The sequence below is a fragment of the Oratosquilla oratoria genome, chromosome 33 (genome assembly GCF_046742065.1).
Source record: "Oratosquilla oratoria isolate Oo_2021 chromosome 33, ASM4674206v1, whole genome shotgun sequence".
Taxonomy (NCBI): Eukaryota; Metazoa; Arthropoda; class Malacostraca; order Stomatopoda; family Squillidae; genus Oratosquilla; species Oratosquilla oratoria.
In genome coordinates, this window is record NC_134809.1 from 1477585 (window position 1) to 1498680 (window position 21096).

A 21096-nucleotide genomic window follows, 5' to 3' on the forward strand; every position below is an offset into this window, starting at 1 on the left:
ATGTTGGTGGACTGAATATTACAATTCCATACTTTAATGATTTTTTTTTTTTTTTACTGTGTGATGGTGGCGTAGTTGGATCGTGCTTTTCTTGCATTCACTCATTTATGGAGTCGAATCCCGCTCCCCTCTCCAATTCTCACCAGTGATTATTACTTGTCAATAAATTCTATAAGGTGTCGCCTGCACACCTCCTAAAGTGTGGGCTACCATTAGTAGGTTTGGGGGATTCAGTACTTGTTTTCTATATGAACCTCATTAGGTCTTTGGTAGAATTTGTCTTGTTTGTGGAGCATAGGTTATAAATGTTTCTTAGATTGTTGGAATTGAAAGATCATCTGATCTCTCATATGATGAATGTTTCCTGGTGTTAGATCTTTATTCAGCGTGTGATTTCTCGGGGTGATGTTTTTCCTTTGTCTCCATTGCTTGTCTCCACTCTTCACTGTCTCCATTGTCTACACTGGGGGACATATATATAAAATTGCTCACTACGATAGCTCAATAGAGGCCAAGAGATGATAACTTTCCACCAAGGCTGTTGATGTTGGTTTGTGGAACCCGTTACCGGATGAAATAGCTACTATGAGCTCGATTCGTTCATTCAAATCAGCACTATACCCATTACTTGACTACTTCCTTGTTTGACTTGCCCCTTACCACTATTTTCCCTGTTCGATATTAACCTGAATATTTTTATCCATCACTTGTGTATTACTTTACACATCATTAAGCAATTTCAGTTATTCTGTCACATCCTAATTTAGCTCTAATATCGTTTGCAACCCTGTAAATACACCTTGTAAAATTTACCATATTCAATTATTAAGTTACTTACTATCCAGTAGCATACCACTAATTTTACATCACATACTGATTGGTGTACCCATAAATATTAACTGTTTTATTTACCTGTGTATTGCTCCTTTCATTTCCATGACTTATACACAAGGGGTAACAAACTACTTGAGATAACCAGGGGATCGATTCAGGGTAGAACCGTGCATTTTAAAGTCAGTCCTATCTTAATAAATTTTCTATGAATTTGTTAGAATCAAATGCAAACTTTCACAATTAGATATTTTAATATTGATACGAAATACAATTTACATGCATATTAGATTTTTATGATATTTATAAAGGAATATCATTAATACTGATATTTTATCACACTCACTGTAGGATCTAAACTGATTTTCTTGAATCGGAGTAAGTTACTGATCCGATTGCAAGATGGCCGAGTAGACGAAATAGTGACTGTTGTGTGTTGCTCTTCGAAGAATACGATCAATTTCACGACCGATTCAGCACAGGTAACATCAGAAACTGACGTGATGACCCTCGTTTAAGACTTGATATCATTGGGTTATTTAGAGTCCAGAAGAAAGACGCTAAAAGGTTTAATTTTATCGCTCACTCCGTGGCTAGTGGAAGGTGTATACTAAGAGTAAGCAGCTTACCAGTTACCGTATATAAAAGGTTGCTGGTCGAGATCGTGCAGTTGCGAAACCGATAACAAGCCGTGGTCCTCTTTTTACGATGTCGCCTATTTCAACAAGTTTGAATAGAGGTGCTTGCTGCATGTCGGTGACCTGACATAATGCTTTACTTAGTCATGACATGAATGTTGTGTATACAAGACATGGCCCGTATCCAAAACACGACTAAGCTTACGACCTTGCAGGTCCGACTCTTAGTTCCTAACACCAAAGTAACTCGTTCTTTCATAAGAGACCTTCTGTCCGCGGAAATTGATTATTTTGAGAAAACTAGTGTTTACGACGCATGTGTGATGATGTGTGTAACTTTAAGTGAAATGTACTCTTTGTAGTGCCTAAGTGAACGTCATTTTTACTTGACGTAAAAACTGACTTGGAATGTTGATGGGAATATTCCCATTAACCTATAAATAAGTGATGTATTAGTTATGATATATTGTTTATACAATTGACATTTTGATGTGCTCAGTGCAGTGGAACAACCAGGACTGTCAAATGGAATATTTGATGAATGCCATTTTCTTGACAGTTATGTGATATTTCCCATTGCTTCCCTGTAGAAACTGATTATTATTGTATTTTTTTTTTTACATTCTATGATGTTCCAGTATTGCATACTTTTATTATACTAACTATATAACTGGAATTTGAGATTGTTAGGGCAATGATACCAGAAATTGGAATGTTAACACATGCAAGTATGTTATATTTAAATATTAGGATCCAGTTGTACCAGAATTCAACAGAGCAGATAATATTTTTCATTCTGTTAAACTGGTAATGTATACAGATTGTTTATTGTTTGTGTTACGCCTAAACTATTGTTAGGTAATAGACTTGTAATCTAATTCAACTTCAAAGATAGTGTCTTAACAGATTTAATTTGGTAATGTTATATAACAAGTTGGTGCTACGTTTTGAGGTAAAATTATTTTTGACATTTTGTAATTCTGGACTGATTTATTGAGGAACCTGCTTTTATACTTAGAAATAGCCTCCCACCTCCCATCTCCCATCAGAAGTGTGGGGAATCTGCATTTTGGAGAACATGAAACAAGGGAATTCCACTACAAATTGGGGTCGCCAACAGTGAATTATGTAAAGGCTAAAAGCCATATTTTCCCCTTGCATTGGTACGTCACTTGTAGTGCTCCTTAAATTGCTTCAGATATGAGTAAATTAGTACAGTCGCAAAATAGTGAAATAGTAAATAGGAGTGCTACATACTTCACTTGTACACTTGGCAAGTTCTTCCTGGTGTTTTGGCAATGATGACCTTGCCCTCCATTCCAGCACCTTTTGGGTGCCTCCACACCAAACCCAATATCAATTTATTAGTATTTTCCATAAGTGTTGGACAGTTCACACTTGTTTATGGTATTATTTTACTAGGAAAAATGTTTTCAGGAAAGATATTGTAATGCAATAGCATAAACTAGTGGCTACATTGTACAAATGTACTATTATTTGGGCTACTTTTCCCTGAAGAATGGCTCGCCCACAGTGGTAGAGGTGATTGTAGTTCTTTAGAACAAGTGTGTGCTTTACTTTGATACTTTTTGCTTGTTGATTCTAGTGATTTTGAAATTGAATTACAAACATATCTCCTTATTTGTCAATGTTGGGGGTGATGGGGCAGGACACGATTCCTCCACAAATCAGGGTCATTTACTTGCATTAGTTAGGAAAACATGTTTGTGTTAAAATTAGAAGCAAGAGAACAAGAACCCCTCATAATCCTTTATTGATGTTAATGCTACAATGAATCAATCCATTGTCCCTGGTCTCTTGTAGAAGGGTTACGGTAAAATATCGGTACGATCTTACTGGGTAAGAGCAGGTGAAATATACCTGTGACTGTAGTTAACATAAATACCACTTAATATGCTAAATTTTACCTGTTATTTTACTACGTTATTGGTGTCCACCCCATTTGTTTTTAGTCCTTGTAAATCTTTGCTTTGAATTGGTTTGTGGTGTTACATTGGGCTATATCTTTTGGGTAGGTTTTTGAATTTTGTCATTCTGTTTGGTTAAAAATAATTTAAGTGACAGTGTGCATGATAAATGCCGAGATCCTTTTTTGATCTTGGAAGTTTTCACATCCTGTTGAATAATTGATGACCTTTAAGATTTTAGCCATTTCCAATAGTTATGTTTTGGTGTTTGAATTCATTATTGGTTCCCATTGTAGATATGTTTGCCCTCGTGATCTTATTTTCTGCAAATATTGATGTAGCTTTTCATTCCATGTTACATACATACATACATACATACATACATACATACATATACTAAGGGTTTTTTTCCCCTTACAAGGGAGGTAGCCAAAAAGGAAAAGGCATAAAATCATTCCCACCCATTCCATCCCTGAATACACTCCACACCCCTCCACCCTCCCTCTTATCTTAGCACCTCCTGGAGGACGGGTCATCCCTGCACCTTGTCCACTGCCCTGGGTCAGAAGCAGTGTCGCACATCCACAGCAAGGCCGCTTCATTAAATCGGAGATGCCCCCCCCCTCTGTCCCCCCATGCATAAAAGGAGAAGACGGGGAGAAATTCCTTCAGGCTGTGTCAAATTTTGCTCACACATATTACCTCACCCCCCATCCCTCTGCCCATTCCACCTCATGCATCACATCATCCATATACAACCATTCTCCATTCACCCGTCTTCTGTCCTCTCCTGTCCTTCCTCAACAGACATTCCCCTCTTCCCCAAAGCCCCCTTCACCCCATCCATCCACCTCATCTTAGGATGTCCCCTCATGTTCACTCCCTCCACATCTGCCTTCCATACCTCTTTTACTAGTCTTTCTTCACTCATTCTTTCCATGTGTCCAAACCATCCTAATACTCTTTCATCAACCATATCTCCCAACTCCCTTTCCACCCCTGTTCTCCTCCTCACCTCCTCATTTCTCACTATTTAGCCTAGTAACCCCCATCATACTTTTCAAACACCTCATCTCAAACACATTCAAACTCCTTTCTTCCTCTCTTATGTTCCATGTTTCTGCCCCATACAGTGCTGTTGGCACAATCACTCCTTCATACAATCTCCTCTTAGCATCCATTCCCAAATGTCTATTCCTCATTACACTCTTTAATCCACCAAGGCATTTACTTGCTTCTCTCAATCTGCATTCTACCTCCACCTTCACTCCACATTTTCCTGCCACATTTGCACCCAAGTATCTAAAACTATCCACTTCCTCCAGTCGCTCTCCCTTAATGCTCACTTCCAGTCTACTGCCACTTTTACCCCTTGTACATCTCATCACCTTACTTTTACCCACATTTATCTTCAGCTTTCTTCTATCACACCCTCTCCCAAACTCTGTCACCAACTTCCTCAATCCCTCCTCCGATCCTGCCACAAGCTCAGTGTCATCCGCAAACAACCGCTGGCTCACCTCCCACTTTTCTCCATGCTCCATAATTTACATAAATTGGGAACATCATTTGCCAGAACTGACTTTTGTGGGACTCCACTATTCCTTTCCTTCTGTCCTGGAATTCTATCCTTTACTGTTCTTGTGTGATCGTCAGTTGATAAATATCTCATCCGTTCCAACAAGTTTCCTTTAAGTCTTGCGCTTGGCCTTCAAGCCAAAAATTTCATAAATCAAATCAATCCTTTAAGTCTCTGTATGCTCCAGTTACTTTGTGAGATTATCAAAAGTCTTCTCCAGATCAAAATACACAAATCAGTCAAGGCTCCTTCATGAGTAAAGGCTTAAGAGGTTCAAAATGTGTAATCTTCCAGTTCTGAAATGGAATAGATTGGCAGCTAGATGTTCATCTTTTACAGTTGTACATAATCTGGCTCTCATGCTGGTCAGGCATTGGTCTGTAATTCAAGGGTTCCTTGTTGCTTCATTTATGGATTGGTACCATATTGGTTGTCTTCTAATACTGAGTAGTTGTTACTTCTAGTGAATGCATAAGTTATAAATCTTGGCTGCTAGTTCTCAAAACTCCATATCCAGTATGAACAATGAGCCACTTTATCTTTTCTTGCATATCCATTTTTTTTTTCTTTTGTCTTAATTTTCACCCTGATATCTTTTAACCCATTGTTTTCCTTGCCCATCTCTGCAAAGTCATTTTCCTGAGTGAAAGCTGTTTGGAACATTGTTCATTATTTTAGCCTGAGTATGATTTTTTTCACACTCCTGGGCTCATGCAGTATATTCAGTCCCACGTTTACAGTTTCCTTGAACTTTCATTTCTTTTATGTGAGCTTTATTCAATCCTCATCCATCAATTACTTTTCAGTCCTGTACAAGTTTGATTTGGAAAACTTGTATCTCCCTTGTCTCTATGACCTCTTAATTCTACCTTTATTTGTAATTTAAACTTGATGTGATCACTTTCCTATAGAGCACTGATAATAAATTGACTAGTACACTAACAGGGGTTTTATCAGAAATTCCAGTCTTGTTGGTGCGTTGTTGCCTCTGTATCTTATAGGTACTTTAACCTGTTGGGTCATAGTTACTGCAGTATTCAGTTGTATATCACCTTGTGATTCTCTCTCTCCCCTTCTCTCTCTCTCCCCTTCTCTCTCTCTCCCCTTCTCTCTCTCTCCCCTTCTCTCTCTCTCCCCTTCTCTCTCTCTCCCCTTCTCTCTCTCTCCCCTTCTCTCTCTCTCCCCTTCTCTCTCTCTCCCCTTCTCTCTCTCTCTCTCTCCCCTTCTCTCTCTCTCCCCTTCTCTCTCTCTCCCCTTCTCTCTCTCTCTCTCCCCTTCTCTCTCTCTCCTCTCTCTCCCCTTCTCTCTCTCCCCTTCTCTCTCTCTCCCCTTCTCTCTATCTCCCTCTCCCCTTCTCTCTCTCCCTCTCCCCTTCTCTCTCTCCCTCTCTCCCCTTCTCTCTCTCCCTCTCTCCCCTTCTCTCTCTCCCTCTCTCCCCTTCTCTCTCTCCCTCTCTCCCCTTCTCTCTCTCCCTCTCCCCTTCTCTCTCTCCCTCTCCCCTTCTCTCTCTCCCTCTCCCCTTCTCTCTCTCTCTCTCTCTCTCTCTCTCTCTCTCTCCCTCTCCCCTTCTCTCTCTCCCTCTCCCCTTCTCTCTCTCCCTCTCCCCTTCTCTCTCTCCCTCTCCCCTTCTCTCTCTCCCTCTCCCCTTCTCTCTCTCCCTCTCCCCTTCTCTCTCTCCCTCTCCCCTTCTCTCTCTCCCTCTCTCCCCTTCTCTCTCTCTCCCTCTCCCCCTTCTCTCTCTCTCCCTCTCCCCTTCTCTCTCTCCCTCTCCCCTTCTCTCTCTCCCTCTCCCCTTCTCTCTCTCCCTCTCCCCTTCCTTCTCTCTCTCCCTCTCCCCTTCCTTCTCTCTCTCCCTCTCCCCTTCCTTCTCTCTCTCCCTCTCCCCTTCCTTCTCTCTCTCCCTCTCCCCTTCCTTCTCTCTCTCCCTCTCCCCTTCCTTCTCTCTTCCCTTCTCTCTCTCCCTCTCCCCTTCTCTCTCTCCCTCTTCCCTTCTCTCTCTCCCTCTCCCCTTCTCTCTCTCCCTCTTCCCTTCTCTCTCTCCCTCTTCCCTTCTCTCTCTCTCTCCCCTTCTCTCTCTCTCTCTCTCTCTCTCTCTCTCTCTCTCTCTCTCTCTCTCTCTCTCTCTCTCTCTCTCTCTCCCCTTTTCTCACCCCTTTTCTCTCTCACCCCTTTTCTCTCTCTCCTCTTCTCCCTCTCTCCCCTTCTCCCTCTCTCCCCTTCTCTCTCACTTTCTCTCTCCCCCCTTCTCTCTCTCTCCCTTTCTCTCTCACCCCTTTCTCTCTCTCTCCACTTCTCTCTCCCCTTCTCTCTCTCCCTTTCTCTCTCACTTTCTCTCTCCCTTTCTCTCTCTCTCTCTCTCTCCCCCTTCTCTCTCTCCCCTTCTCTCTCTCTCTCCCCCTTCTCTCTCTCTCTCTCCCCCTTCTCTCTCTCTCTCTCCCCCTTCTCTCTCTCTCTCTCCCCCTTCTCTCTCTCTCTCTCCCCCTTCTCTCTCTCTCTCTCCCCCTTCTCTCTCTCTCTCTCCCCCTTCTCTCTCTCTCTCCCCTTCTCTCTCTCTCTCCCCTTCTCTCTCTCTCTCCCCTTCTCTCTCTCTCTCCCCTTCTCTCTCTCTCTCTCCCCTTCTCTCTCTCTCTCTCCCCTTCTCTCTCTCTCTCCCCTTCTCTCTCCCCTTCTCTCTCTCTCTCTCCCCTTCTCTCTCTCTCTCTCTCCCCTTCTCTCTCTCTCTCTCTCCCCTTCTCTCTCTCTCTCTCTCCCCTTCTCTCTCTCTCTCTCCCCTTCTCTCTCTCTCTCTCCCCTTCTCTCTCTCTCTCCCCTTCTCTCTCTCTCTCCCCTTCTCTCTCTCTCTCCCCTTCTCTCTCTCTCCCCCCTTCTCTCTCTCTCCCCCCTTCTCTCTCTCTCCCCCCTTCTCTCTCTCTCCCCCCTTCTCTCTCTCTCCCCCTTCTCTCTCTCTCCCCCTTCTCTCTCTCTCTCCCCCCTTCTCTCTCTCTCCCCCTTCTCTCTATCTCTCCCCTTCTCTCTATCTCTCCCCTTCTCTCTCTCTCTCCCCTTCTCTCTCTCCCTCCCCTTCTCTCTCCCTCCCCTTCTCTCTCTCTCTCTCCCCCCCTTTCTCTCTCTCTCCCTCCCCTTTTCTCTCTCTCCCTCCCCTTTTCTCTCTCTCCCTCCCCTTTTCTCTCTCTCCCTCCCCTTTTCTCTCTCTCCCTCCCCTTTTCTCTCTCTCCCTCCCCTTTTCTCTCTCCCTCCCCTTTTCTCTCTCTCTCCCTCCCCTTTTCTCTCTCTCCCTCCCCTTCACTCTCTCTCTCCCTCCCCTTCTCTCTCTCTCCCTCCCCTTCTTTCTCTCTCCCTCCCCTTCACTCTCTCTCCCTCCCTTCACGCTCTCTCTCTCCCCCATTCATTCTCTCTCTCCCCCTTCACTTTCTCTCCCCATTCACTCTCTCTCCCTTCACTCTCTCTCCCTTCACTCTCTCTCCCTTCACTCTCCCTTCACTCCCTCTCTCCCTTCACTCTCTCCCTCTCTCCCTTCACTCTCTCCCTCTCTCCCTTCACTCTCTCTCCCTTCACTCTCCCTCCCTTCACTCTCCCTCCCTTCACTCTCCCTCCCTTCACTCCCCCTCCCTTCACTCCCCCTCCCTTCACTCTCCCTCCCTTCACTCTCCCTCCCTTCACTCTCTCTCCCTTCACTCTCTCTCTCTCCCTTCACTCTCTCTCTCTCCCTTCACTCTCTCCCTTCACTCTCTCCCTTCACTCTCTCCCTCCCTTCACTCTCTCCCTCCCTTCACTCTCTCCCTTCACTCTCTCCCTTCACTCTCTCTCCCTTCACACTCTCTCTCTCCCTTCACACTCTCTCTCTCCCTTCACACTCTCTCTCTCCCTTCACACTCTCTCTCTCCCTTCACACTCTCTCTCTCCCTTCACACTCCCTCTCTCCCTTCACACACTCTCTCTCCCTTCACACACACACTCTCCCTTCACACTCTCTCTCTCCCTTCACACTCTCTCTCTCCCTTCACACTCTCACTCTCCCTCCACACTCTCTCCCTCCACACTCTCTCCCTTTACACTCTCTCCCTTCACACTCTCTCTCCCTTCACACTCTCTCTCCCTTCACACTCTCACTCTCTCTCCCTTCACACTCTCTCTCTCCCTTCACACTCTCTCTCTCTCCCTTCACACTCTCTCTCTCTCCCTTCACACTCTCTCTCTCTCTCCCTTCACACACTCTCCCTCACACTCTCTCCCTTCACACACTCTCTCTCCCTTCACACACTCTCTCTCCCTTCACACACTCTCTCTCTCTCCCTTCACACACTCTCTCTCCCTTCACACACTCTCTCTCCCTTCACACACTCTCTCTCTCTCCCTTCACACTCTCTCTCTCTCTCCCTTCACACTCTCTCTCCCTTCACACTCTCTCTCTCTCCCTTCACACTCTCTCTCTCTCTCTCTCCCTTCACTCTCTCTCTCTCCCTTCACTCTCTCTCCCTTCACACTCTCTCTCTCCCTTCACACTCTCTCTCCCTTCACACACTCTCTCTCTCTCCCTTCACACACACACTCTCTCTCCCTTCACACTCTCTCTCTCCCTTCACACACACTCTCTCTCTCCCTTCACACACTCTCTCTCTCCCTTCACACACTCTCTCTCTCCCTTCACACTCTCTCTCTCTCCCTTCACACTCTCTCTCTCTCTCCCTTCACACTCTCTCTCTCTCCCTTCACACTCTCTCTCTCTCTCTCTCTCTCTCTCTCTCTCCCTTCACACTCTCTCTCTCTCTCTCCCTTCACACTCTCTCTCCCTTCACACTCTCTCTCCCTTCACACTCTCTCTCTCCCTTCACACTCTCTCTCTCCCTTCGCTCTCTCTCTCCCTTCGCTCTCTCTCTCCCTTCGCTCTCTCTCTCTCCCTTCGCTCTCTCTCCCTTCACACTCTCTCCCTTCACTCTCTCTCTCCCTTCACTCTCTCTCTCCCTTCACTCTCTCTCCCTCCCTTCACTCTCTCTCTCCCTCCCTTCACTCTCTCTCTCTCTCCCTCACACTCTCTCGCTCTCCCTCACACTCTCTCTCTCTCTCCCTTCACACTCTCTCTCTCCCTTCACACTCTCTCTCCCTTCACACTCTCTCTCTCCCTTCACACACTCTCTCTCTCCCTTCACACACTCTCTCTCTCCCTTCACACACTCTCTCTCTCCCTTCACACACTCTCTCTCTCTCCCTTCACACTCTCTCCCTTCGCACTCTCTCTCTCTCCCTTCACACACACTCCCTTCGCACTCTCTCTCTCCCTTCACACTCTCTCTCTCCCTTCACACACTCTCTCTCTCTCTCTCTCTCTCTCTCTCTCCCTTCACACTCTCTCTCTCTCCCTTCACACACACTCTCTCTCTCCCTTCACACACACTCTCTCTCTCCCTTCACTATCTCTCCCTTCACACACACTCTCTCTCTCCCTTCACACACACTCTCTCCCTTCACACTCTCTCTCTCCCTTCACACTCTCTCTCTCCCTTCACACTCTCTCTCTCCCTTCACACTCTCTCTCTCTCCCTTCACACTGTCTCTCTCTCCCTTCACACTGTCTCTCTCTCCCTTCACACTGTCTCTCTCTCCCTTCACACTGTCTCTCTCTCCCTTCACACTGTCTCTCCCTTCACACTGTCTCTCTCTCCCTTCACACTGTCTCTCTCTCCCTTCACACTGTCTCTCTCTCCCTTCACACTGTCTCTCTCTCCCTTCACACTGTCTCTCTCTCCCTTCACACTGTCTCTCTCTCCCTTCACACTGTCTCTCTCTCCCTTCACACTGTCTCTCTCTCCCTTCACACTGTCTCTCTCTCCCTTCACACTCTCTCTCTTCACACTGTCTCTTCACACTCTCTCTCTTCACACTCTCTCTCCCTTCGCTCTCTCTCTCTCCCTTCGCTCTCTCTCTCTCTCTCCCTTCGCTCTCTCTCTCCCTTCGCTCTCTCTCTCTCCCTTCGCTCTCTCTCTCTCCCTTCGCTCTCTCTCTCTCCCCCTTCGCTCTCTCTCTCTCCCTTCGCTCTCTCTCTCTCCCTTCGCTCTCTCTCCCTTCGCTCTCTCTCTCCCCCTTCGCTCTCTCTCTCTCCCTTCGCTCTCTCTCTCCCTTCGCTCTCTCTCTCTCCCTTCGCTCTCTCTCTCTCCCTTCGCTCTCTCTCTCTCCCTTCGCTCTCTCTCTCTCCCTTCGCTCTCTCTCTCTCTCCCTTCGCTCTCTCTCTCTCCCTTCGCTCTCTCTCTCTCTCCCTTCGCTCTCTCTCTCTCTCCCTTCGCTCTCTCTCTCTCTCCCTTCGCTCTCTCTCTCTCTCTCTCCCTTCGCTCTCTCTCTCTCTCCCTTCGCTCTCTCTCTCTCTCCCTTCGCTCTCTCTCTCTCTCCCTTCACTCTCTCTCTCTCTCCCTTCACTCTCTCTCTCTCCCTTCTCTCTCTCTCTCTCTCCCTTCGCTCTCTCTCTCTCCCTTCGCTCTCTCTCTCTCCCTTCGCTCTCTCTCTCTCCCTTCGCTCTCTCTCTCTCCCTTCGCTCTCTCTCTCTCCCTTCGCTCTCTCTCTCTCCCCCTTCGCTCTCTCTCTCTCTCCCTTCGCTCTCTCTCTCCCCCTTCGCTCTCTCTCTCTCCCTTCGCTCTCTCTCTCTCCCTTCGCTCTCTCTCTCCCTTCGCCCTCTCTCTCCCTTCGCCCTCTCTCTCTCTCCCTTCACTCTCCCTTCACTCTCTCTCCCTTCACTCTCTCTCCCTTCACTCTCTCTCTCCCTCCCTTCACTCTCTCTCTCCCTCCCTTCACTCTCTCCCTCCCTCCCTTCACTCTCTCTCTCCCTCCCTTCACCCTCTCTCTCCCTCCCTTCACTCTCTCCCTCCCTTCACTCTCTCCCTCCCTTCACTCTCTCTCTCCCTTCACTCTCTCTCTCCCTCCCTTCACTCTCTCTCTCCCTCCCTTCACTCTCTCTCTCCCTCCCTTCACTCTCTCTCTCCCTCCCTTCACTCTCTCTCTCCCTCCCTTCACTCTCTCTCCCTCCCTTCACTCTCTCTCTCCCTCCCTTCACCCTCTCTCTCCCTCCCTTCACTCTCTCTCTCCCTCCACTCTATCTCTCCCTCCCTTCACTCTCTCCCTCCCTCCCTTCACTCTCTCCCTCCCTTCACTCTCTCCCTCCCTTCACTCTCTCTCTCCCTTCACTCTCTCTCCCTTCACTCTCTCTCCCTTCACTCTCTCTCCCTTCACTCTCTCTCCCCTTCTCACTCTCTCCCCTTCTCACACTCTCTCCCCTTCTCTCTCTCTCCCCTTCTCTCTCTCTCTCTCCCCTTCTCTCTCTCTCTCCCCCTTCTCTCTCTCCCCCCTTCTCTCTCACCCCCCTTCTCTCTCACCCCCCTTCTCTCACCCCTTCTCTCTCTCTCCCCCTCTTTCCCTCCCCCCTTTCCCTCCCCCTCTTTCCCTCCCCCTCTTTCCCTCCCCCTCTCTTTCCCTCCCCTCTTTCCCTCTCCCTCTCTTTCCCTTCCCCTCCCCCTCTTTCCCTCCCCCTCTTTCCCTCCCCTCTTTCCCTCCCCCTCTTTCCTTTCCCCTTTTTCCTCACCCTCTTTCCCTCCCCTCTTTCTCTCCCCTCTTTCTCTCCCCCTCTCTCCCCCTTTTTCCCTTTCCCTCCCCCTCTCTCTTTCCGTCCACCTCTCCCTCCCCTCCTCTTTCCCTCCCCCTCCTCTCTTTCCCCCCTCCTCTCTCCCTCCCCCTCCTCTCTCCCTCCCCCTCCTCTCTCCCTCCCCCTCCTCTCTCCCTCCCCCTCCTCTTTCCCTCCCCCTCCTCTTTCCCTCCCCCTCCTCTTTCCCCCCCTCCTCTCTTTCCCTCCCCCTCCTCTCTTTCCCTCCCCCTCCTCTCTTTCCCTCCCCCTCCTCTCTTTCCCTCCCCTTCTCTCTTTCCCTCCCCCTTCTCTCTTTCCCTCCCCTTCTCTCTTTCCCTCCCCCTTCTCTTTCCCTCCCCCTTCTCTTTCCCTCCCCCTTCTCTCTTTCCCTCCCCCTTCTCTTTCCCTCCCCCTTCTCTTTCCCTCCCCCTTCTTTCCCTCCCCCTTCTCTTTCCCTTCCCCTCCTCTTTTCATCCCCCTCCTCTTTTCATCCCCCTCCTCTTTTCATCCCCCTCCTCTTTTCATCCCCCTCCTCTTTCCCTCCCCCACCTCTCTCCCTCTCCCTCTCCCTCCTCTTTCCCTCTCCTCTCTTGACCCCTCTCTTTCCCTTCCCCCTCGCTCTATCTCTATATCTATCTGTCTCTGTCTCTATCTGTCTCTCGCTCACACACACACACACACACACACACACACACACACACACACACACACACACACACACACACACACACACACACACACACACACATGGTACTCGCGTATGTGTTCACGTGTTTGTGTTGTACGTGTCCATTGGTGGATTACATTGAAAGGTTGTCCCCCCCCCCCCTTCCTCCCGGACTTTTCCTCCGCCGTTTTCATTTCTGACATAGTATTAATAGCACCGGCGCTGTTATCGACGTGTATGAAGCTTTGAGTCGGTGTTTGTGGTGTCCAGGGCTTGATTGAAGTTGTCAGCTGTATGGGTTTTGTTGTTTGTCATCGCGCCAGGACAGGGGAGAGGGCGAGGGATTGTACAAGTTAATGGAAGGCGTTGTCTGTAAAAAAAAAAAAAAAAAATCTTGCCAATTGGACTGTCGGGCAGCTTTGCGTCCACATTCCTGAAAATAGTTTCTTGGGTTTTCGTCGTCGTCGTCGTCGTCTTGTCCTAAAGTTGGTTATCTTTGTTGGCTTGTCCGAAAGTTGGTTCGCTCACTGGTCTTGTCCATCTATTATTTTACCTCAACTGACTTTATTGACAACGTGGCTGTCTTTACAAGTTGTCCTCGTCCGGGTCTCCTCCTCCTCCTCCCCCCCCTCCTCCTCCTCCCCCTTCCTCCCCCCTCCCCCTCCCCCTCCTCCTCCTCCTCCTCCTCCTCCTCCTCCTCCTCCTCCTCCTCCTCCTCCTCCTCCTCCTCCTCTCCTCTCTTGCCCCCGTCACACTCTTTCTCTCTCTCTCTCTCTCTCTCACACACACACACACACTCACACACACTCACACACTCACTCACTCACTCACTCACTCACTCACTCACTCACTCACTCACTCACACACACACACACACACACACACACACACACACACACACACACACACACACACACACACACACACACTGTTTAATGTGGCTTTGAAAAGTGTTCTCGTTGATCCACCTGGCTATTTTCTTTTTCTGTGGCTCCCTGTCCGGTCCCCTCTCCTCCCCCCCGCAACCTTTTTCCTCTCGCCTTCCTCCTCCTCCATCCCTTTCCCCCTCCACCTCCCTATCCTCCCTTTCCTATCCCGCCCCTCTTCTCCCTGCTCCTCCTTACCCTTCTCCTTGCTATTCCCCCATTTCCCTACTATTCTTCCCCATTTCCCTACTATTCTTCCCCATTTCCTTACTATTATTCCCCTATTTCCCTACTATTCTTCCCCATTTCCTTACTATTATTCCCCTTTTTCCCGACTCTTCATCCCCCTTTTTCCCGACTCTTCCTCCCCTTCTCCCTGCTCTTCCCCGATTTCCCGACTCTTCCTCCCCTTTTTTCCTATTCTTCCCCTTGCCCTTCCTTGCCCAACTCTCCCTGGCCTCCTCACTTCCCGGTTTACCCTTTTACTGACCTTTCCTGCTTTTGCCATCCATCTCTCTTGTCACTGCTGCCATTGCCACCGCAGTTTCACTCCCCCCCACACAACCTACCTCCTTGCCTCTGCGCTTTATCACATCCCACTTTGCTCCTCTTCTTTCCCCCTCATTTCTTCCCCCCTCACCTCTTCTCTCCTCACCTTTTCCCCCACCTCTTCTCCCCTCACCTCTTCCCCCCTCACCTCTTCCCCCCTCACCTCTTCCCCCCTCACCTCTTCCCCCCCACCTCTTCTCCCCTCACCTCTTCCCCCCTCACCTCTTCCCCCCACCTCTTCCCCCCACCTCTTCCCCCCACCTCTTCCCCCCACCTCTTCCCCCCACACCTCTTCCCCCCACACCTCTTCCCCCCACACCTCTTCCCCCCCACCTCTTCCCCCCACACCTCTTCCCCCCACACCTCTTCCCCCCACACCTCTTCCCCCCTCACCTCTTACCCCCTCACCTCTTACCCCCTCACCTCGTCCCCCCTCACCTCGTCCCCCCCTCACCTCTTCCCCCCTCACCTCGTCCCCCCCTCACCTCGTCCCCCCCTCACCTCGTCCCCCCCTCACCTCTTCCCCCCTCACCTCGTCCCCCCCTCACCTCTTCCCTCCCTTTTCCCACCTCTTCCCTCCCTTTTCCCACCTCTTCCCTCCCTTTTCCCACCTCTTCCCCTTCCTCTTTCTCCTCTCGCATTCCTTTCCCCCCACGTCTTCTCGATCAGCCTCCTCCTCCTCCTCCTTGACGCCTTTCTCTCCCTCTGTCGCGTGTACGTATTCGCACATGTTCCCCCGCCCCTCCCCCCATGTCCCCCCACCCCACCCCGCTCCTCCCCCCACGTTCCCCGGACACCGGGGTCTTGCCCAGCTGTTTTGGTCCGGTGACGTGGGCTACTTTGTGCTTCTTTTCCCGAGATGATGTCAGGGGACTTGATTTGGACCCGGATGTTGCGCAGGGCAGGGGCACGGGCAGGGGCAGGGGGCGGCTTCCCATGTGATGGCAAGTCATAGGTAGACGGTTTTATTAATCATTCTCCACCTACCCGACTTTGTGTGTGTGTGTGTACGTTTGCGTATTATAATTGTGCACTGACAATGATGTGCGTGTTATATATATATATATATATATATATATATATATATATATATATATATATATATATATAATAATAGTATTGCCTCTTTATATATTTTTTTCTTCGTCCATTATCTTCGGTCCTCTCCACCTCCCTCACCCTTCTGTCTCTTTCCCTTTATTCAATTTCTACTTTCTCCGTCTCCATTATATCCTCCTTTTCATTCCTCGTTTCATCCACTTTCCTCCACTCTCCTCCTTCTTCCCGTCTTGCTCTCCTTCCTCCTCCCCTTCCCTTCCCTTCTTCCTGCTGTCCTCCTCTCCCCTCTTCATTTATCTTTTTCTCCTTCCTTTCCCTGGCCCCCTCTTCCCTCGCCCCTCTCCTTCTCCTCTTTCCCTCCTTCCTTGCCCCTTCCTCTTCTCGTACCCCGCCCCTCCCCTCCCCTCCTCCTTCCTTCTCTTCCCTTCAACTTTCTTCTCTTTCCTTCCCCCTTCCTTCTCTTCCCTTCCCCTTCCTTCTCTTCCCTTCCCCCTCCCTTCTCTTCCCTTCCCCCTTCCTTCTCTTCCCTTCCCCCTTCCTTCTCTTCAATTCCCCTTTCCTTCTCTTCCATTCCCCTTTCCTTCTCTTCCATTCCCCCTTCCTTCTCTTCCCTTCCCCCTTCCTTCTCTTCCCTTCCCCCTTCCTTCTCTTCCCTTCCCCCTTCCTTCTCTTCCCTTCCCCCTTCCTTCTCTTCCCTTCCCCCTTCCTTCTCTTCCATTCCCCCTTCCTTCTCTTCCCTTCCCCCTTCCTTCTCTTCCCTTCCCCCTTCCTTCTCTTCCCTTCCCCCTTCCTTCTCTTCCCTTCCCCCTTCCTTCTCTTCCCTTCCCCCTTCCTTTTCTTCCCTTCCCTCTCCTCTCCTCATCCTTCCCCTCTCCTCTCCTCTCCCTTCCCCTCTCCTCTCCTCTCCTCATCCTTCCCCTCTCCTCTCCTCTCCTCATCCTTCCCCTCTCCTCTCCTCTCCTCTCCTCATCCTTCCCCTCTCCTCTCCTCTCCTCATCCTTCCCCTCTCCTCTCCTCTCCTCATCCTTCCCCTCTCCTCTCCTCTCCTCATCCTTCCCCTCTCCTCTCCTCTCCTCATCCTTCCCCTCTCCTCTCCTCTCCTCTCCTCATCCTTCCCCTCTCCTCTCCTCATCCTTCCCCTCTCCTCTCCTCTCCTCCTCCCTCCCCTCTCCTCTCCTCTCCTCTCCTCATCCTTCCCCTCTCCTCTCCTCTCCTCATCCTTCCCCTCTCCTCTCCTCTCCTCATCCTTCCCCTCTCCTCTCCTCTCCTCATCCTTCCCCTCTCCTCTCCTCTCCTCATCCTTCCCCTCCTCTTTCCTCTCTCCTCTCCTCTACTCATCATTCCCCTCTCCTCTCCTCTCCTCTCCTCATCCTTCCTCTCTCCTCTCCTCTCCTCTCCTCAGCCTGCTCCCCTCTCCTCTCCTCTCCTCTCCTCATCCTTCCCCTCTCCTCTCCTCATCCTTCCACTCTCCTCTCCTCTCCTCATCCTTCCTCCTCTCCTCTCCTCATCCTTCCCCTCTCCTCTCCTCATCCTTCCCCTCTCCTCTCCTCATCCTTCCCCTCTCCTCTCCTCTCCTCATCCTTCCCCTCTCCTCTCCTCATCCTTCCCCTCTCCTCTCCTCATCCTTCCTCTCTCCTTTCCTCTCCTCATCCTTCTCATCTTTCCTCTCCTCATCCTTCTCCTCATCCTTCCTCTCTCCTTTCCTCTCCTCATCCTTCCTCTCTCCTTTCCTCTCCTCATCCTTCCTCTCTCCTTTCCTCTCCTCATCCTTCCTCTCTCCTTTCCTCTCCTCATCCTTCCTCTCTCCTTTCCTCTCCTCATCCTTCCTCTCTCCTTTCCTCTCCTCATCCTTCCTCTCTCCTTTCCTCTCCTCATCCTTCCTCTCTCCTTTCCTCTCCTCATCCTTCCTCTCTCCTTTCCTCTCCTCATCCTTCCTCTCTCCTTTCCTCTCCTCATCCTTCCTCTCTCCTTTCCTCTCCTCATCCTTCCTCTCTCCTTTCCTCTCCTCATCCTTCCTCTCTCCTTTCCTCTCCTCATCCTTCCTCTCTCCTTTCCTCTCCTCATCCTTCCTCTCTCCTTTCCTCTCCTCATCCTTCCTCTTCCTTTCCTCTCCTCATCCTTCCTCTTCCTTTCCTCTCCTAATCCTTCCTCTTCCTTTCCTCTCCTCATCCTTCCCTCTCCTCATCCTTCCTCTCTCCTTTCCTCTCCTCATCCTTCCTCTCTCCTTTCCTCTCCTCATCCTTCCTCTCTCCTTTCCTCTCTTCATCCTTCCTCTCTCCTTTCCTCTCCTCATCCTTCCTCTCTCCTTTCCTCTCCTCATCCTTTCCCTTCCCCTCCTTCATTCTTCCCATTCCCTCCCCATTATCTCCCTTTTTCGTTTCTTCTGAATTTCCCCATACCTTTTCCTTCTCCCTTCCCTACTTTTATTTTCGTTTCCCTTCCATCTCCGTCCTCATTTCCTGCCCCACAACCTACGCCCCATGTACCCCGCACGTCACGTCTTTGCTTTGGTACATTTCAGAAAATTTAGTCACTGGGAGTCCCTTATAGACCAAATGCTTGTATTAGGCCGTTTTTATCTGTAATACCGATGTTGGGAATTGTATGTAATAGTAGGTATTACCAAGTAACAACAATGATAATTTATCTGAGTGTTAAGACGAGGATGACGTATCACCGAATTTATAATCCTGCAGTTTAAAAATAAGATGGAATTAGTTTTACAAATTTTGGTGGGCAGCTCTGGAATGTAGACGATACGTCACTCATGTCAAGTCACCTTTAAACCTCCGCACGCACAAACGCACACACACACACACACACACACACACACACACACACACACACAAATATATTTGTATATATATATATATTTATATATATATAAATATAAATATATGTATATATATATATATGAAGTATGGAAGACAAATGAGTGGAAGGGTGGTGAGCCAAACACAAAGAACAGTTGGAGTTTTATTCACTAACGTTTTGTCCTTACCAGGACATTCTCAAAGTACATGTAATTTGAGAATGTCCTGGTAAGGACGAAACGTCAGTGAATAAAACTCCAACTATTCTTTGTGTTTAACTCACCACTCTTCCACTCATATATATATATATATGTACATGTATATATATATATATATATATATATATATATATATATATATATATATGTATGTATATGTATATATATATATATATTTTTATATATATATATATATATATATATATATATATATATATATACATATATACATATATACAAAAGCGCTCATATATTTGTATCAGAATGATTACACTGAATAAAATCCTAAGAATCTATGGCTCTTAACTTTTCTTTTATAAATTTTGCTTTTAATTTGAAAGTGTTAGAAACGTTACGTAAAATGACATTTGTTGCATGACTGATGCAAGTTTCTCTCAATGATATAGCCAGACGACGTCTGCATTGTCAAATGTCAGAAGTTATGTGGCACTGCTTTACTACGCGGATGTAGTGTTCCGCATCCAGTGGCGGCGTGGTTTATTGAGATTTGTTTCATTTCATCAGTTGACTGACCATGCTTGTGCTACGTTTGTTAAATAGTTTATAGCGTTCTCGACGAACAACTCTTTAGGTACTAGTAAAGACTTGCTACATCACACCAAAAATATTTGTCAGTGATCTGTTTTCTTTTGTGAAAAAACCAGCGACCTGCCTTTCATCCCCCTCGTTTGTTTTTCCACGTCCATTCTTTTCCTCCTTTCATCGTCTGTTTTTCTTTACTTCGTGTTTTCTTCTCGTCTTTTTGTCAACCTATGTTGTTTTATTTTTGTTATACTATTTTAAACTTGAGAATAACAATTGTTTACTCGAAGAGGAGGCTTGTGGTAGCGAGTTTAATCATTTTCGGCTCTCCTTTAGCCGAAAACAGATGTCTGGCGAAAACCACAACAAACGCTGTGCTAGGTCATCACCAGGGTGATAAAAAGGCTTGATCCTATTTTTCCCTCCATCCCTCTCTCCCCTTCTCTCTGCCTCTTTCTTGTTCAACATCTCTCCGTCTCCCGTCTTGTGTCTCCGTCCGCGTCCTCCTTTCTCCGCCCACCTCCCCGTCCCCCTCCCCACGCAGCGATTTCCACCTCTCCTCCCAGGCCTCGCCTGTGTATATCAGTGCGCTCATGATTATATTTGCACTTCCATCTTCATTCCATCCTCACTCCCTTCTTCCTCCCCGCCTTTCTTAACTCTCTCTCTCTCTCTCTCTCTCTCTCTCTCTCTCTCTCTCTCTCTCTCTCTCTCTCTCTCTCTCTCTCTCTCTCTCTCTCTCTCTCTCTCTCTCTCTCTCTCTCTCTCTCTCTCTCTCTCTCCTCTTTCTCTCTCCCTTCACCAGTTTTCATTCAGGTCGTTTGCCCTTCCTTTCGTCATTCATTCACTTGCTCGTTCATTCATCCATTAATTCATTTATTCACTCGGTTCATTTTCGCTTTCCCTCGTTAACACCCTCGGCTCTGACCACGCCACGATTTTTTACTCATCCTCGTTCCCCATCAGGATCATCCCCCCCCCCCGTCTTAAGTTCTTCTTGTCTCCTCGCATTTACGCCCCCTCCCCCTCCGTCCCTCATCGCATACTTTCTCCCCACCTGTCCTAGCTCGCATCTTTATTTTCCGGGATTTTTTTTTTTCCCCAGCCCTCCCGTCTCGCGCGCAATTTCCTCCCCGCCATCTCCCCCTCTTCCCCCAACCCCGACCTCAGTCTTTGTCCCCATTTTCCTCCGTGTCATTGTATCTCCCACGTTGCAACCCCCCCCCTCCCACCTCGCCGTCTTCTTGTCTTTATTCTCCCCCTTACCCCCTCCCCCCTCATTATGCTCCGATTCTTTCATGGTTCTTAGTTCAACCCCCCCACCCCCACCCACCTCCCTCCTCGTCCCCTCTCCACCCCTCCCCGTCCCCCTCCCCCCTCCCCGTCCCCCTTCTCCCCCTCCCCGTCCCCCTTCTCCCCCTCCCCACCCCTTCTACCCCCTCCCCGCCCCCTTCCCCCTCCCCGTCCCCCTTCTCCCCCCTCCCCGTCCCCCTTCTCCCCCTGCCCGTCCCCCTTCTCCCCCCTCCCCGTCCCCCTTCTCCCCCCTCCCCGTCCCCCTTCTCCCCCTGCCCGTCCCCCTTCTCCCTCCTCCCCTTCCCCCATCTCCCTCCTCCCCTTCCCCCATCTCCCTCCTCCCCTTCCCCCATCTCCCTCCTCCCCTTCCCCCATCTCCCTCCTCCCCTTCCCCCATCTCCCTCCTCCCCTTCCCCCATCTCCCTCCTCCCCATCCCCCTCCTCCCCAT

General features: G+C 49.1%; 1 protein-coding gene across 6 annotated transcripts in view; it reads left to right on the forward strand.

Annotated features, from left to right (window-relative positions):
* The first annotated feature begins 1197 nt into the window (after window positions 1-1197).
* LOC143017701 (uncharacterized) overlaps window positions 1198-21096 on the forward strand; it is a 105482-nt gene continuing 85583 nt past the window's right edge. For 4 of the 6 annotated variants that reach the window (XR_012965690.1, XM_076172453.1, XM_076172457.1 and 1 more), the window contains exon 1: window positions 1198-1313. The gene's annotated coding sequence lies outside the window, so the exon portion shown is untranslated. Of the gene's footprint in view, window positions 1448-1551; window positions 1571-21096 lie in introns of those variants that run through there. The other 2 variants (XM_076172454.1, XM_076172455.1) reach the window with 2 other exon arrangements.